Raw genomic sequence first — 6245 nt, 5'->3', positions numbered from 1 at the left:
TTCAATGTGACCAGTGTATATACACTCAGTTCCTGTTTTCTGCAGCAAGTGTCAGAGATTTATTCTGCAAACTGCAGCAATGGCTGATGACTTGCATCATACAAGACAATATGCATGTATTAATGGTAAGGAGCGAAGAAAGGAAACAGACGTAATGGATACGAGTTTTAAGAGTAATCGTCACCGCTGTACCTAGATACTACTCTTGCGTACTGATTGAAATACATTGAGAAGTCAAGCAGCTGCAGGCGCTGCTAGTCCATTTCTACATACAGTGTGTTCCTGAACTACAGTGCATGTATGCGCTAGCGTTAAAGCAGTAAGGGCAACGCCAGCCCCGATCCGATCATCCCATCGGCGGATTTCAATGTCCACCACTGTAGTATATACAGTAGTCAGACAGTGCAGCACCTAGGTATATACAGTAGTCAGTAGACAGTGCAGCACCTAGGTATATACAGTAGTCAGACAGTGCAGCACCCAGGTATATACACATGTACAGTAGTCAGACAGTGCAGCACCTAGGTATATACAGTAGTCAGACAGTGCAGCACCTAGGTATATACAGTAGTCAGACAGTGCAGCACCTAGGTATATACAGTAGTCAGACAGTGCAGCACCTAGGTATATACAGTAGTCAGACAGTGCAGCACCTAGGTATATACAGTAGTCAGACAGTGCAGCACCTAGGTATATTCAGTAGTCAGACAGTGCAGCATCTAGGTATATACAGTAGTCAGACAGTGCAGCACCTAGGCGGGGAGTATATACCGTAGTCAGTAGACAGTGCAGCACCTAGGCGAAAAACTGACAGAGTACATATAGATTTGACAACCTGATAGTCTGATACCCAACTCCAACTCATCTCCCCAAAGAGCAAAAAGTACAGAGGGTCTCATGGAAGCATTTTAGCGATGCGATGCGCGACGTGACGTCCGGGAAACCTGGAATTCCCCAAATCACAACCACCGCGCAGCTCACCTGTCCCCACAGGATACCGCGATCTCGCGGACGCGACATGCGATTTGATGTACGATTTTGATCTTTTTTTGGCAGCAAAGTTGTACAAAGGTTCAAGAGTTGCTTGCAGATTTGTAAAAGTTGCACCCAGGCACATGAATACCATGCTGAGTACTCACACCCAGGCACATGAATACCACTCAGCCACATGAATACCATGCTGACGTACTCGCCAGCATTGAACTTAGCGTCAAATCAGCAAGGCAACGTCACATCGCTGACTTCTTCTGTGAATGGCATTTCGCGAGTTTGCATCGCACGCTGCCTTCACAGATGACGACACACCGTGCATCGCACATCGCAAAAAAGACACACGTCTGTGAATCCCACTTTCTATAGAGGGTTGGGTCACATGTAATGTGTGGGCACCACCATGTGATATGTAAGTTAGACTTCTAGAATTTACTTCAAGGCATGAATTAGGAATTTTCTTTGCCGGCTTGCTTCTTCTTGTCTTGCTGGTGAGTGCACACTTCCACCTGCAAGAAGAAAACGAAAAAAACCACATGCACAGCACAAATCAAGATAGGCCGGTCAGAAGATTCGAAACAGCCTTTGCAAGACCTGCTATGAAAATGCTACTTCTCCCCCTTACCCCTGCCACACAACAACTTATGTATCTGTAAGCTACAACTGACTTTTTCTTATCACCAAACGGCGAGGGCGTTAGAAGAGGAAAGCAAAGACGAAACGAAAAGACCAAGGAACAATAAAGAAGAAGCAATGATAAACGTGCGGACGAATCGCGACGGCCAGTATGTACAGAAAACATAACTAAAGACAACCAGACCATGGACGAATCAATCATCACTCTCGTTCCCGGACCAAACTAGCACTATGCATTCACAACACAACTTGACCATCACTCACACATGATTGGAAGCATGTTCTCACACTCTAAAAACGCATAGTGTTGCATGCACCACATACCATACGCGTCACACATCACACCATACTCGGACGTACTCTAGACAATAATTTTTATGACATCAGACATTCGACTCTACAAGACCAGAGCCATATAAAACAACGGGCATAAATCATAGAGTCGAACATCACCTTCCCCCTCGAGTGGAATCGACCTCACGTAAACACAGCAGCTATGCATAGTAGAGGTCAAGCTCAGATTGAATGTGACCAGCGTGTGGTGTGTGTTGGGACTACAATTTGTACTGTTCAATGCTAGCTGCTCCCCAAACACCGGTTGCCGAAGAGTCAGAACCAACTAGCAACGTGGGAACAGCAACTTTGTTCAAACTCTCTACTCGCCCTTGGACCAAACCAGGCGTTGCCCAATCATGCACAAAGCAGATATTCAGGATTTGGTGGCTTCCTTCTCTTGTACATACATGTTCCAAGGCACAGCTAGGAATGATTGGAGCAAGACAAACAGCTAGCCAGGACTTAAGCCTAGTTCACATTTAACGGGGTGCGACGGGACGCGACATAAGGATCAACGGGAAGCGACGGGACGGTCTGACGGCGTCCAATGTGAACACCAGGAACGGGAACACAACCGTACTAATGTACAGATTGGGAAGCGACGGGAAGAGTTGGATCGATTCAACTTTTCATACCGTAGACGGGCGTAGACGGGGACACAAGCGACAAAACAGCTGAAATTCGATTGTGAACAGCAGACGGCGTTATGCGCCGACTACTCCCGATTCGTACTTGGACATTTGTAGCATTTCCAACACTGCGCTTCCCATGATAACTCACAGAATGGCTAGCACGACTTGAGTTGAATTTTAGCATGATAAGATATCATGTCACTTATTGTGTTTAGGGATAGTTCAGGAGCGTGACAGACAAACTATTCTATCATTTCCTGGGACTATTATTTGAATGCCACAACTTTCAGGGCTAATTTTTTGGTCTTCATGAAAAACTGGTATTGTGAACTTGATTCCGCTTCTTTCAAGAAGAAAAAATTGAAAAGAACTCCCGAAAAACGAGAAATTAAGTCCGAAAGTCACCCCGTCACTGACCGTGCTACATGACACGCACCGTTTGACGTTGAACATCGCAACGACTGCTGCATGTCGAGTCGTACGAATTGTACAGGAGTTTGCAGCTCACCCCAGCCTTCCTGACAGGCCCTTACGTCCCGTACCGTCAGCGTTGCGTCGAATGTGAACTGGGCTTTACATGGTAGAGTGCGTAACATACATGGAAAACAAATGCAATAATGGTCACAGTATGGCATCACCAATACACATAAAGAGTTCACGCTTCACGCTTTTTTCAATTTCAAATGTGAGATCTCACGGCCCGATTGAAAATGGCCCTACTCACGTTGCTACGTGAGATTTCAACGCGACAAAGGGTCAACTCAGAGTGAAAAAAGCGATCCAACACACGGTTTTCCTCACTATGACACTAACACAACCAATGTGCCCTATTACGTACATATGTACTTGAAGTACATAATACATGCACATATGTACTTCAAGTACATAATTATGTACTTGAAGTACATATGTACATGCACATGTAGGTGAACAGGTATGCAAGTCACCCAACATGTTTACTGCACCTCACCTCAACCCAGAATTGTACAGGTGCCAGACACTACAGAGCAATCAAGGTGGATGACTAGAGATCCAAGCACTCCATTTGCTTGACATAGTTACGCCCGTCAACCAGACTACATCCACCCACGCATGCACTCATGCACTCGTGCACACACACACACACATACACACACACACACACACACACACACACACACAAACAGACAAGCACATGAAACACTGACCATAGACTTCAGATGTCCATCGCTAGAAAGAAGGGTCACCAGTACCAGCAAGCAACTTGCAGGGATGAAGATTTGACACAACCGCAGTTTTAGCCTGGTCTGCCAAACATAAACGCAGTCGGTGTGCACACATGCACACATCTAAATTCTTCTGTGGGACCAAACGTGCACATACACACAGACAACCACACACACACTTTCCATACACATTCACATGCACACACACTTGCATGCACGCACATGCATACGCACACACACACACACACACACACACACACACACACACACACACACACACACACACACACACACACACACACACACACACACACACACCTTCCTTCCTTCTTCTCCACTGCCATGACTGTCTAAGTGGCCCCATACGGGGCAGCTCTTGAATTAGCGCTGTCTCCGGGAAGCGGCACCAGGACCCGACGACTGACCCACACACACACACACACACACAAACACGCACCCACACCAACACACAAGCGCGTGTGCTTGTTCATTGACAAAACTGGTCATGTGTGTCTCCCCGGGAGAGGGAAGAGAGATTCCAAAGAACCTAGGAAAGATGACACAGTTGGGTAGCTGACAACCCCTACAATTGAGGACATTTTGCCTCAGTCCCTTGGGTGTCCGTAATGACCAGGTTTGACAAGATGTTACAGTAACCACAGCAACAACCAATATCACTTTACAGTTATTTTTTTCAAACTTTGAATTCTGTTCTGCAAATGTGGAGAGTGTTAGCAAGTTTTCCTGCTTATTATCATTATTATATAAACCGAAATCTGTGCATGCGCTCATGCAAAGGGTGTACGCTGTCATGCAGGCGCACACCCACCCACACACATACATATATAAGTTATACACACATGCATACACACACCATGGCACACCCACCCACCCCCACACACACGCGCGCACACACAGCATACACACACCACGTCACACACACCACGTCACACACACACACACACACACACACACACACACACGCATGCATGCATGCACACACACACACGTGCTCGCGCGCACGCGCGCACACATACACACACTCAATGAACATAGAAAAGTAACTGGTATGCGGTGGGTGTAGAGGGTGGAATAATCCTTGTATTCTTAAAAAAAAAACATTTACCTTGGCTATAGGTGAACGTTGACGAATACCGATTGTACATTGTACATTGTGAGAGTGCCGAGTAGACTGAGTACGGGCCAGCAGAACATGTACAGCCGCTTTCAGAAACTGATTGCGTTTGAAGACGTGCCAACACTGAGGAATGTGACAAGTCCAACGTTTCCTGCAGTAAAGTCACCACCACTCATATCATTTCTGCTTGTGCTGATGATGAGCTGCTCAGTTTCCGAGCCACCACAGTTTGACTGGTCGGAGGTACTAACCTAATGGTTAGTACTGCCGGTGAATAGAGAAGCAGGTATCAGTCAGTGCAGAGCTCCGCGCAATACTACACTTCACTAGTCACTCGTGTTCACTATCCAGTGATCAATCCTGACGACGAGCACACTCATAATATCCATGTCGCTGAGTGGTCACCAGAGGTACGAGTCGTAGAGTAACCATTCATCATGTTTATGGTGAGTGACAATACCTGAACTGCCAGATAGCTAGCGTACACTGCGTCAGTACAAGCACATGGCTAACGTGCCAATGTGCCCTTTAGCACTTGGCCACAAAGCAAGGAAGGCAACTCAAGAGTTGTGGACAGAGGAAAGCAGCTCGAGAGAGACTGTTGCCACCGCTGCAAGATGATTCTAGCGACTGAAGAGACGAAATTCGATTACGACCTCTTGTGCTTTCATAACCAGTTTCTGAACGAGGCTCAGCGCTCACCAAAGAGCTACTTGCTTGCTCCATGTCGACGAACGAAGCTCAAACTTTGATGCGAAAGCTCATGCGTTCCCACAATCTACTAGTACATAATGATTATACAAGTACTGAACAAGTACTGAATGTCTCTTCATTTTCGCTAACTGACATACGCTGCTGTGGCACCTTCCGCTTTCTTTTCGGAAACAGACGATGTTCACTCAACAAAGCGCACAATAATTATTATTATTTATACCAATTTTTTTGAATGGCAAAGAAAAGAACATGAGCCAGAGCACGCTAAAATATGACCACAGACCAAAAGTTCGATTTTCAGTTTTTTGTTCAAAAATGATCAAACACACATAATGTTCGCTGCCTGAAAGTTTTGGATTGATCTGACATGTCTAAGTGTTGCTACAATGGTATTATATGCAGCACTGTTGAAATGGTGAAATTCTATGTACAGCAATGGGATTGTCATTTTTGAACACAGTTGATATGTCCCTTGGTTCATCCTTTCTGGGTCAGTTCCTCTGTCCAGGGTCTTATAGCATGAGCTGACAGGTACTCAGCCACATCCAAAATTGCTATGGCAACTGAGCTGGTTGTCCGAAATACCTCCTGTTT

The 6245-nt window shown here is 45.9% G+C and overlaps 1 long non-coding RNA gene across 1 annotated transcript; it reads right to left on the bottom strand.

Annotated features, from left to right (window-relative positions):
- Window positions 1–790: 790 nt before the first annotated feature.
- LOC135816604 (uncharacterized) lies at window positions 791–5711 on the bottom strand. The gene is made up of 3 exons (XR_010553405.1): window positions 4926–5711; window positions 3782–3880; window positions 791–1499 (listed from the first exon to the last, which is right to left on the bottom strand). It is a non-coding gene; the product is annotated as an uncharacterized LOC135816604 (long non-coding RNA).
- Window positions 5712–6245: the final 534 nt, after the last annotated feature.

Source organism: Sycon ciliatum, chromosome 5 (assembly GCF_964019385.1).
Source record: "Sycon ciliatum chromosome 5, ocSycCili1.1, whole genome shotgun sequence".
NCBI classification, from domain to species: domain Eukaryota; kingdom Metazoa; phylum Porifera; class Calcarea; order Leucosolenida; family Sycettidae; genus Sycon; species Sycon ciliatum.
Note: the sequence above shows the minus strand (reverse complement) of the source record. Positions and strands in the feature narration are given on the sequence as shown.